The sequence below is a fragment of the Corvus cornix genome, chromosome 1, assembly GCF_000738735.6.
Source record: "Corvus cornix cornix isolate S_Up_H32 chromosome 1, ASM73873v5, whole genome shotgun sequence".
NCBI classification, from domain to species: Eukaryota; Metazoa; Chordata; class Aves; order Passeriformes; family Corvidae; genus Corvus; species Corvus cornix.
Genome location: NC_046332.1, coordinates 74,776,064 through 74,788,848, shown reverse-complemented (window position 1 = coordinate 74,788,848; position 12,785 = coordinate 74,776,064). Strand labels below are relative to the sequence as shown.

The window sequence follows — 12,785 nt, the reverse complement described above, 5'->3', positions numbered from 1 at the left end:
CCCTCAGTCACAAGTCCACCTGTATGTTGCATCTCTTCCTAGATGTCCTGATTTTTCATGGGCCCATGGGGCTATAAATAGCTCACCCTTCCGCTCCCAGTCTAAGTCCACCTGAGCTATTGCAATTTTGACAACAACCTGTTCATTGTTTTGATGTTTTTCAGTGACACTACTTCTGGGCATGTGGATATCAGAATTTGGGTACGTGAACATACCTTCAGAGTCAAGTTTTCTACCTGTGCAGTGATGTCCTGCCACAATGCAGCAGCCCAGAGAGGTCTACCCCTGCCTTGCCAATTGCTCTTCCATTGCTGCAACCACCCCCACAGGGCATTAGCCACCATCCAGGAGTCAGTGTAGAGATAGAGTACAGGCCAATTTGGTAATTTAGCAATCTATAGGGCTAGTTGGATGGCTTTCCCTTCAGCAGCCTCAAAGACTCATTGTGTGGGACTCCACACAACAGCTTTTCACCTCCAATGGTTTCCTATCACTCAGCAGGGTCCATCAGTAGGTAGAGCATAGCCTTTTTCACTTTCTGATAACTCGTTATTTGGTGGGGCTTCTTGAGCAAGAGTCACCTTCTCATGCAGTACTCCAAAATCTCTTCCTTCTAGTTAGTCCATAATCTCTTCCTGAGGAACTGGGTTTTCGAATTTGGGCTTGTTGTGTAATCAATGCTACCCAGTGTAGCGCTGGTTGCGATGTGTTGAGGGGATGTTTCCTTTGAACATCCAGTGTAGCACGGCAATCATGGCGCCAAGAGGAGACATGCTTCTGTCCCAACAACTTCTGAGGGAGCTCAGATCTCTTCATAGGATGCTAATATCTTTTTTTCAGTTGGAGTATAGAGGGTTTCTGACCCTGGCTACAATACCCTAGTAGTCAGCCTTGGATTTCTTCTGATATCCTTTGTCAGAGGCAAAAATAAACTAAAAACTTCTGACCTTACTTACTTTGAGTTCTGGACTCAAAACCATCAGTGTTCTTGACCATGACTGAATTTCTTTATAGATCTCTACACTGTCTCTGAAGGTACAACCATGGTATATGAACTACAGAAAAATGTGCTGGCTTACTTTTCAACTCTATTGGTTCCTAACCTTTCATGAGCACTTAATTCCTCACATGGTAGGAAACAATCACACTGTAGAAGCCTGTGGACCATGAAGGGTAATTGGATAAGATCTTTTGAAAGATTTACAAGCCTGCCAAGGATTGTGCCAGCTTAAAACTGTTTGATTCAGTGTGAAAAGATCTGAACAATTCAGACCTAAAGGTTTAAAGAGAGACCTTTCCTGTGAGAGTGTAATTTAGAGCCTGTAATAAAAGTGTATTGAAAAACACCACAAGGAAGAAAACAGCCATAAATTTTAAAGCTTAATATTACATTACAGGACACTTTTCAGTGATGTATCCTCTTGTCTTGCAACATACCTCCTTTGCCTCAAACTGGTTTTAATTGTTTCTTCTAAGGGTTATGATGGTAGCTCATCCATAAAAGGGTAATAAGAAAGCCATTTGTGTAATACATCTGAGAATGTGGACTTGCTCTCTCTGTATAGGGAAACATACACGAAATAAGACCAGGTCTTTGAACAGTATCACAAGTAAGAAGTAAGGGGAAGACTCACAAAGAAAATTAGGCAATTTATGTGCAAAAGGTAGGTTCTCAAACTTCTTGTTTAGTATCTAGGCTACCTTGAATACCCAGTGGTATTGAATATGCACACAGCGGTAACATTCTCTGTGCCTATTCATTTCTATTCCTGTGCAGCTCACTGTGGGCTAGTGCAGTGCCCAAAACACTGTAGAAGACAGAAAGAGGATGCTTTCTCCATTCTTCTCACCTGCAAGGTCCAGCTGAGTCAGCCCATGGCTCAGATAAATGTGAAGTAAGGCGATTTCCTCCTCTGGTCTAGAGCACGAGTCCTATGAGGAGTGGCTGAGGGAGCTGGGGTCGCTTAGCCTGGAGAAAAGATGGCTCAGAAGGAACCGTATGGTTCTCTACAGCTACCTATTGAGGTGGGGGTCAGTGTCTTCTGCCAGGTAACAAGTGACAGGATGAGGAGATGGCCTCAAGCTGTGCTAGGGGAGGTTTAGATTGGACATTAGCAAAAATTTCTTCACTGAAAGGGTTGTTGAGTGTCGCTGTTGAGATGGACACGACATACACACACCAACAGCTGCAAGCAAAAAGCCCCCTTTAATACTAAACATTTTCTTTTATACAATTTCTTAGCATTTGTATTACATGTTCATTGGGTGTTAGCTTACTACAATACAATATTATTGGTTGCCTATAGCGTGCACGCACTCTTGCTACGTATCAGCCAGTATCCTCCCTTCTGCAGCTGACACATCCTCTTTCTGTTGTTTTTGCTTCTTGCTTCTGTTGATGTTGCAGTTCTCAAGGGTACAAACTGATTGTGTCAAGGTCAATGCCTGTGAGGCCTTCAGGCCAGCTGTTGGTTCCCACATGTCTCTTTCCCACAGTCCTTCTCTACTAACTGAAGTAATAGGCCTGAACCATGATTTTACAAAGGCAACAAGGCCTTCATTTTATAAGGCTTTACCTATATGCAACAGTTGAGCATTGGAACAGGCTGTCTAGGGATGTGGTGGAGTCACAATCCCTGGAAGTATTCAAAAGATATGTAGATGTGGCACTTAGGGATGTGGATTAGTGGTGGACTTAAAAGTGATCAGTTAATTTTGGACTTCATGGTCTTAGAGGCCATTTCTGACCTCAGTTGTTCAGTGGTTCTGTTTCATGACTCAAAGGTTCCTGGTGGTAGAGCAGTAACAAATCATGCAAAAGTTTCACTCAAAATTCTTACATGGCACATAAGCATCAAGCCCTGAAAAGAGGCATTTTACTTATATTTGATTACAAAAACTTTACAAATAAAATAAATTTAAAACCTTTGCAACAGAGCTGTATTACACACAATGAGAAATACAATATAAATTGTCTCTGGAATTACTTGGAAATATGGTTGTGTAAACTGTTATAAGCATATCTGTATAGTAAAGATCTCTGCATTTCCACCAGTTCTTTATATACTATTTGAATAGTTTAAAAAGCAAATCACACATAGTTGTCATCAGTTTTAATGAAGGGGACTAATTCTCTCTTTCTTTTGAGACATTGTGATTAAGTCGCTCCTGGACTTAAAGTGTATGTATAGGGCCACTGTCTCTGAGAGCCATGTGCACTGCTTTGCAGTGCCCACACACACAATACCATTGCTTTCAGTGAAGTCTTTCAACTTTTCTTCCACAGTTTTCTTACTGACCTTCAGATAAGCTTTCCTGTCTTCCCCCATACTTTCTGATTGCAGGCCTATCAGGTTTATTATTCTTGTGTTCTAACTTTATGGTTTGTGCCCATGAGCAGAGATTTTTGGAGGCATGTGACATGAATATAGGAACGAGTAATAACTTTATTCAGACTCAAAATTACTGAATTTTAAACTAAGATTTGCCCTTAGGCTCCTGTTTGAATTGCAGTGGTGTGAATAACATGCCTCTAGGACAGCCAAGAACAATCTCTGTGTGGATACTGGAGGGGAGTGTATCCAGACATAATCACAGCATGAACCTGCAGCACCAGCTGAGGAGGTATTCTTGTGAGGGAAAGATCAAAGGGCAACTATGAGATAAAGGGAAAATCTCTGGGGCACTTCCAAATTGTAAAAAAAGCATCAGAGACTCCACCACAAACAAGAGCTAGAGAAGCACAGGGAGAGAGACAGTGAATCTGCTTGAAGAGGATAGATTAAAATAATATATTTGAAAATTTAGAGTTTGAGGTAAGGGGATGGGAATTTCACAGAGTACCTAATTTGCTGTTGGCTGAGGGGTTTGGGGTTTTTTTGCCTGGTTGGTTGGTTTTTTGGGGGCATGTGTTTGGTTTTGTTTCCTCCAATGAAACTGAGAAGGATGGACTTCATTCTGGCCAGATGTATGCAGATGTATACTTTAATTCCATTAAAAGCACTACAGTTCCAGAGGTGCCAAAATACAGGAAAGCAGATTGGAATCTGAACACAGGGTTAAAAATTTGGAGTTTATTTTTTTCCTGAAGTACATATATCTTCTATCTATATATCTACCTATAAATTCATAGGCATAATTTTCTAAACTAACTGTAGCTTGGTAAGTATGAAGGAAATTAGGATTAGCTCCATAACAGTTCAGATCACCTTCCTGTTTTCACATTCTGACAAAATTTAGACAAAATGGCATGTGGTAAAGATGACAGCTGAGCATAATTTTTTTGATATTTCATTTTCTGTGGATAAGCCTTCAGAGTGAAAGATTACCACAGACAAATTAGAGAAACACTGTCACGAAAATAATTAGAGTTTGACATCTTGCAGGTACTCTGTGACATGATGATTGCTGCTTTAGGAATATTTCAATGTGCAATTAAATTGCATCTCTTACCAACAGACTATAAATCATTATCTGTAGTTCAGTGGGGTATCTTCAGACCATACATTTTAGAGGATTTATTGTAGTTTATCATATTGTGTACCTTTAGGGAGTCTTAATCTTTAAATAATTGCAGTAATAGTTGGGAGGAGACCTGCATTAGATGTGCTCAATGAATCAGGTTATTTACACTCCAAAGAAATTCTGTTGCACTGTTTTCACAACATTTAGGTAAATTTGTGGTGACAAAAATACATTCTATACAATATTATGCAAGATAGTATTTATTTATCTATCATCTTTGCTTTCTTAATCATCTTTTTATCACCTTTGCTTTCTTAGACATTTCTCTATGGTTAAGTAAATTATGTATTAGGGCATCAAAGTTAAACATTTTATGCTCCATGAATCACAAAAATAGATTAATGTCATGCAAGCATGCATCTGCTCTTCCAAATGGAAGATTTCCTTATAAACACTATTTACCCTTATGCTCCCTTTGCACTATCATGCTCTGCTCTATCCCATTTTAAACAATATAGAGAAAATCTATCTTTGAATGCAGACCTCATCTAATCATTGTCTTTTCAAAATTATGTTGAATGTTACCACTAGACTCAATTATCTATGGAGAATTGTAGACAGTGAAAAACCCCATTGAGAATATAATGAGGAGAAGTGCTAAGGCTGCTCTAAAAGCAAACATGGCAGTTGAAAAAGTGGAGGAGGCAGCAGAGTGACTGTTTGACAACCAATTTCTCTGCAGTCTCAGTGTTGTGCATAAAAGAGATTGGGGTAGGAAGGCCTGAGTCATGCCTACCATGTTGAACAACTGTGGTAGACTGACCTTGGATAAGGGCTACACTCCCACCCAGAAACTCCTGTGCTTTCTTCAGTGGGGCAATGGAAGAAAATGGGACAAGAAAGCTCATGGGTCGAAGGTAAAGACAGGGAGAACATTTGCCAATGACTATTGTGGGCAAAATTTATTTACTTCTCATTAGATTAGATTCAGGGAGTGAGAAACAAAGACAAACATTAAACCAACAGTTTTCCTCCACTCTGTCTTCCCAAGTTCAACTTCATCCCAAACTTCTCCCTTTCTTCCAGAGAAGATCAGGAGGGCTGGCAAATGGGGGTTGTGGTGCTCCTTCTCCTTCATCACACTTTCCTCGGTTCCTGTAAGGGCTCTCCTCATGGTCTATAGCTTCCTTCAGGGATATCCATCCACCTGCTCCAGAATGAGATCCTCAGCTGGCTGCAGAGAATTACCTGCTCCAGCAAGGGTCCTTCATGGGCTGCAGGGGAGTTTCTGCTCCTGTGCCTGCAGGACCTCCTCCTTCTTCTGTGTTTTTTCCCTTTCTTAAATATGTCATCACAGAGGCACCACAGGCTTGGCTGATGAGCTCAACAGTGTCGTGGGGGGGGTCCATTTTGCAGCCAGCTGTTCTGGCATTGGTCAGTCCCTGCTCCCATTTCAGAGAGGCCAACCCTGTGGCCCCCCACTGCCAAAACCTTGACATCTACACATAAAATAACTACATATGCACTCTCTGTTCCCTTTTCTTGGATAAAAACCTGGCAAATACCTCAGAATTCTGCAGAAGAGGTAAAAATCAGATGATACTGGCTATAATATTTGTAAATAAGAAACTTCTTAGAGTTTTGTTATAGGGATGATCTGGGACTTTTATTAGATTTTCTTCTCTTTATTTCTAGTTGAAGTGCAACTGTAAGCAATCCAATAGGGTCCCCTGTTGAGCAGAAAACAACTGAAAGAGCACAGAGAAGGCAAGAAACACTAAAAGATTCAGAGGATGAACTTAATTTAGGACTAGTGGGCAGAGAGCAGCTTGCTAAGCAAAAAAAGTGATTGTTCACATTTTACTCATTTTTGGATTTTTTTTAATAGGCAAAAAACCCACACATGGATAAATAGAACAAGTCAAGTGAGGTTTTCATGCCATACCCTTGGAAACCAGTCAGCCTGCATCCATAACAGGGATACCAGACCTCATGGCTGCAGGATACATGGCCTGGCACTTAACTGTTTTTCTGTTCTTTCATACCTCCAGCACACTGATCTAATTTCTCATCTTCCGTCTGTGGCAACATCTGACCTAAGAGGCATTTGACGCAGGATAATAATTTTAACAGTGTAGGAATCCAAAAGTTGGGATGGGGAAATCAGTCGTTGCCCAGGATCAAGAGGAATATGTTTGTATTTTTGGGAAAAATATAGCAAAGCCATTTAAAGCTAGATAGTTTGGTGATTCTGGGTAGTCACTTCTTTGGTTCAGCTGTCATTAATTGACCACGAAGACCAGATGCTGATATATATATATATAGATGAGCTATCAATCTCAAAGCCCTCTAAAAATGTCCTCTAAAGACAGTTGAGGAACATAAGGAAACATTGCCAGATAAAATACTGATTTCTTCAGATGAAGCAGAAAGAAGCACCTTAGGAAATTATAAGAATAAAGGGATTTGAATGCTTTGCTATCACTCTAATCATACTTCCTAGACTTCTTTTAGGACTTCCACGTTTGTACTTAAAATTTTAGCCTTGTTGTCACTAATTTATTTTTTCTTTTATTCTTTTTTTGTCTTAACAATTGTTCCTGACATTGCAATGTTATTGGATTTTCTAGCTCTGTCAAAGAAAATAATATATTCACTCACAGTCATATGTGTGCCATTACAGATCTACACTCTGATGACTGCTCATCTTAAGAAAACACAGAGAGCCCTGTATTTAGCCATTTCCCAAAGACTGATCTTTTTCTTGTTCATTTCCTGAAGACTCTACTAACTGAAAAATGTGCTTATTAAATACTCTCTCTTGGGCTATGACTTTCTTAGTAATTATTAATGCTACACAAAAGCACAGAACAGGAATTACAGTCATGACTGGGGAATGGTTTTAAAATGTACATTTGACTTGTATATTTCAAAATGTGGAGATTGCATTATAGTCTCTCCTTCTGCACAGCCTCTAACTATAGCACATTTAAGTAGAAGTTTCTTTTCTAATTTTCCTACTTTCAGCTGTTATTCAACTAATGAGTTTCAGACACTTGCTATTTCCATTTATTTTCTTCATGTATTTGCGCCCATTATTTTCCCTTATGGCCTGCAGAATTCTTTCATCTTAACAAAAGTAAGTCTGCAGCTGCAAGATTGTACTACCTCTGCAGATGTATGGATTACTCTCAATATTGATGTGTTTTGCCTCACTCACTTTTTCACAATTATGGGAGATTCACAACTAGGAGTTCTATATATTCAGCCAGACCTTTATTTCTGTCTTACCTGTGGCTCCTGGTTATATGCCTTTCTTCCAGTTAAATCATTATAACTTCCTGTAAGTACTGTTCTAATTCAGCAGGTTTCTAATTGTGAATTTTGTTACATTTGCATTTGATGAGGGAAGACACTTTACAGTTAGTCTTTCTATTAGCTAATGGTCGCTAAAGTATTCTCTAGGCAGAAACAAAAATAGTTAGGAGTAGACAATGATGATATGGCCTTTTAGGACATCCTTGTTATTCTGCAGCATGAAGTGTGACACAGTGTACAGAGGGCAGGTGTAAGGCAAATGTGAGTTCAGTGACAGTACAGGGTTATTCTGAGATGATTATAAAAACCTGACATCAACGAGGCTGGCATCACACCCAAAGAGGATGGGTTTATAAAGTTACAGCTAATACAGACTTCAGGACTGGAGCTGACCCACCTCTTCTCTGAAAACTGAGAAGAATAACTGCAGATCTGCTCAGAGCTCAGGCAGCACTGCCTCAGCGAAGTGTTGTGTGTGGATAGGTTATCACCTGCCACAGTGGATATATCTGTGGATTTACTGATGACATTGTGATGTGACTGTTCCCTGGCCCTCTGCTCCCTAGAGTCTGTAAAGCAATGGCTCTTTAAGATACACTAAGGACTTTTTGCTGTTTTGGATTTCTGGTGAACGTGTCTGGATATATTTTGGGCTTGTACAGGGTTTGACTCACGGCATCTGAGAGTATTCTTACTGAAGGAAAGAAAAGCTGCGATCAAAACAATTCTGACCTCTGTGCCATACATGATGTCTCAAATGTATCCTGATAAGAAGAATCCTAGAAATAATAAATTCCAAGGCCAGCTAGCCTGACCTTGCAAAGAGCAGGCCATAAGATTTTATTCTGCAGCTCTTTCAAAAACTGTAAAATTACATTGGTGCTGAACTCTTATGTGAAAGTTTAAATCTTTTGAATTCACTGTCACAATTATGCATTTTCCAGGTGAAGTTAACACCACTGACAGGGAAGGAGAGGAACTTAGACCACTGGATGCGATAGGGCTAAGGTAGGAGTGGGGAATAACTTTACTGTAGCACAATGTGAAGAGTAGCAAAGCAAAAGACTGTCATTATGCTGGTATCTGATTTTACATTCTTTTTTTTTGTTTGTTTCTACCTAGCACTCATTGTATGTAATTTAAAATTTTTGACTGCTGTCCTGAACAGGTCAGTTGCTTTGTTGGAGCTACTATTCTCAAATGCTTTATTTTGTAAAATTGAAAGGCTTACACTTTCTTTCTCTTTCTTTTTTAGCATATCAATCCTGTTGCCTCATCCTGTACTAAATAATATGCATAAATGGATTCTGAACCAGTAGAAAAACATGAATACATAGAGTGCTTGCTTTTCTTAAATATGAAAAATGTCCAGGTTTATTTAATGGGCAGCTCACTTCTCAGTACAGGCCAAAAGCAAGCAGGAATAAGATATGAATACGTTAAACCATGTAGGAGACAGGCATGACTGAGAAGTAAACTAAATTGTAGGCAAAGAGATTTTGAATCTTCTAAGGTTTTGCACTGTCCACTTTCAAGACCTTAAAATTAAAACTGTAGAAAGCATAAATCAAGTTTCGAAGTACTTTTCTCAAAACGAGTTCTCCTTCATTGAACACATTTGGTAAATTCCTTTTTCATTGGTGAACAGAGAGGCATACACAAACTGTTTTTTAATTGAGTCTACTTAATTAAGATTTTAATCCTAATGTTATATAACAATAATACAGGTAATTTATCAGCTACTATTGCAAACTTGATTATATTCTTAACTGTCTCAATCAACATAATTTCAGGAAATTGGAAAGGAGTCACAAGCCAATTAAAAATGCATGTTATTCTTATTATACTGCTGAATGAAAAATCTGTTGGCCTGAAGGTCAAGTTTCCCTTTGTGACTGTTTTCCACAGAAATTTTTTTCATTTCTTATTGTCTTCTCTTTGGTTATCTCTAAATCCAAGAGGTTGTGCACTTGTAGTTACACTTCCACAACTGTAAATACTTAAACACCTTATGCTATTGAATTACAAAATTAATAAATAAATTGAGTGATTTATGACTTTGTTACTGATGACAGTTTGGGAGTATTTTAGATCTGCCTCAGTTTTATTGCAAACTTCTGCCCTATTAATATAACTAAGTAGGTCACAGTGCATGCACGTGCAGAGGCATACCTATCCTTTTTAATCTCCCTTCAGTATTCTTTTAATTTTTACTTGTTAGCATGAAAATGAAGGCTATAATCAGAATTTTTTTTATATTTCCTATGAGGAAGAAAAAAAGTGCACTACTGGTACAATTGACATACATCTCTTAAAGTAAAAGAAGTAAAAGTATGAAGCAGGAGGAGTAAGCAAAACTACATTTGTAGTTCCACTGCTATAAAATTGGTCTAATTCTGTGCCTTTGAGAGAACACAGCTTCTTTATATTTCTTTGAAATCACTGAAGAACATTTTAAAGAAAAATAGTTTTCCTTTATAGTTTACTTACTGGAGACATTTACTTCTCATATATTATCTTGCATAGTAGGATTACCAGTTGCAGCTCTCTACTTTCAGAATTTGGCATCATAAAGAATAACTAAATGGAGCAGAAAGTCTAAACCTCTTCAATAGAGCAAATCAGCTTTAATACTCAGTTCTCTTTCCAATGAAATTCATTATGCAAGTGCTTCACAGGAAAAAGAAAAAAGACGTGGGTATTCTCATGCCTCCTCTCCTGGATTCTATGAGTAAATTCTCTCTTTCTGTCCTACTGTTGCAACTACCTTGTTTTTAGTTCTAGACCCCAATATATCTTTGTCTTCAGAACACATCAAATCTGCAGTTAGAAGTAAGGGGTTTTTTTCTCACTCTTACCATATTTCTCCTTGCCATCTCTTCCAATATTTGACTCTCTTTTTAGCTAGGCGTCTACATCCTTATTAGAGCTAAATATATGCTCTTCCAAAAACTAAAGATAGAAACCTGTATTTGATAAAGACACTGAGATGCTTTATTTTTATAAATTTCTGCCTACCTGGTAACCTTACTATGGAAAGATATAAAGGAGCTCAGATAAGAAGCAGTATAGTGACATTGCTGCAACAGTTTGGGCAGGGCAAGCAACACTGTGTTGTGTAAATCCAAATAGTGAAAAACTTACCCATAGTATTTCCAGTGCTCGGTGTAGTTAGTCATGGAAATGTGTTGAATTGCTGCAAGCAGTTATCTGCCATTGGAAGGGTCAGAGATACACATGTCTGTAAGCATGCATAGGGAAAATCACATTCTGAGCATGATTTTAGCAGGGGTCATTATATTGAGAAGGAGGATGTATGAGTTAATCAACAGAAAATATTAAAGAGGAGAACAGTTTCCTTGGGCTTTTCCACAATGAAGCAGCACAATGGGATTCAAGATGGCCAAGTTTGAAGTTCAGAAAATGGCTTTTAAGCCTTTATTTTGACTGATTTGGAGTAGGTTCTGGAATTCCAACTCCAGCCTTCTAAAACTGCAGTCTATTTGCCAGGCAATGGGGTTTTTTGAGGAATCTTATTCCTACTGCAGCTTCTTGGATGAATTTATTCCACTTCATACAAAATATGTGGTATCTGGGGAATATGATTTAAACTCATCTGTGTTTCAGCTGATCTTTGTCCCCTCAAGGGCAGACTCCAAGACTGAAAAATCGGGGTTTTTTCCTTTTGTTTTTCTTGTATGAATTTCCCCCCACTACTTTCAGAAAGGAATTTCTGCCTTAAAATATGTTGTATTTGTAGGCTGAGGGTGTTCTACATCTCCTCAGGTTTAGCTGAGAATTAACCCTCTGAATGCTATCATAGGATGATATAGTCCCAGCTGTCTTCCCTGGCTGCATTTTGGTGGAAGCTCAGTGCAATGGAAAGGGTCTCACTGTCTGTTCTCAGAGATTATTGAGTCAAAAATTGACCCCTGGCCTTTCAAGATGGGTAATGCTGATCTATGTTGCAGATTCATCTTTAGGGGAGTGAATTGGGATGGTACAAAACATGTTCAGGGAGTAAATGCAGGAGCAGTTTCTATGCTCAAGGGCTCAGTGTTTGAGCTGGCTCCCTCATCCTTGTGTGCCACCTAGCACAGATGTCCCTTCAGTGCCTCTCTCTTCGTGCCTCCCAGCTGCTTGAGGAAGAGCAGGTAGGATGGTGTGTTGTTTGTAACTCCCTGTAGGACACAGCTGTGAAATACTCTTGATGGCCCTGAACAGGATGTTGCCTGGGGATTTGTGGGCATGTCTGGAAACAGAGGCTCTGCTGCCAGCCTACCTGCTTTGCAGAAGCTGTTTGCATAAGTAATGCAGGAGCCCTGAGGATGCCTGGCAGCTGAGGCAGGCTCCTGAGGACCTACTTTTCAGACCTAGGCAACTACTGACATAAATGTCACTTAGGTGGTTTTATGAGCCCCAGAAAACATTTCAAGTTATTGAGGTCTGAGACTGGTAAGGTTTTCAAAGAATCTTAAATGGCATTTAAGCCAATATTAGGAAATACCAAGAGCTGCCAAAATATTTTGAATATAAACTACCTTGGATTTTTTTAAAAATGTCAAGTTAGTGTGAATTGTTATTAGCAACGAAGAAATAATTTTATGACCCTATTGTAAATCACACATATTTGTTTCTTCTCTGTAAGAGCAAAAACTCAGGAAAAAAATGTTTTTCTGCTTCACACACAACTCTGAGGCTGAAGTGGGTACAAGGTATCCATTTGAGTCTAATTACCCAACTCAGTTGAGCACAGCCAGTCCAACAAAAACCCAGCTGTAGTTTTTAATTGCCTTAAATGAGCTCCTAAATAACTGTGCAGAGTTAAACCACAGCACAGAGAGCACAATATAAGTGCATAGAAACTCTGAACACCCAGGGCTCTAGAGTGCTCAGAAGTGCTCAGTTAAAGTTTCCTTGATTATTCAATATAACAGAAGTGTGCAAATTAAAGGCTTTCATGCTACAGCAGGCTACGACCTCATTCTCAAGTTTCAATATTG

The 12,785-nt window shown here is 39.0% G+C and overlaps 1 long non-coding RNA gene across 1 annotated transcript in view; it reads left to right on the top strand.

Moving 5' to 3' along the window:
• Window positions 1-3,744: 3,744 nt before the first annotated feature.
• The window catches only part of LOC109143911, a 33,395-nt gene continuing 24,354 nt past the window's right edge, over window positions 3,745-12,785 (top strand). The window contains exons 1-2 of the long non-coding RNA XR_002044319.3: window positions 3,745-3,815; window positions 8,727-8,790. This is a non-coding gene — a long non-coding RNA (uncharacterized LOC109143911). The remainder of the gene's footprint in view (window positions 3,816-8,726; window positions 8,791-12,785) is intronic.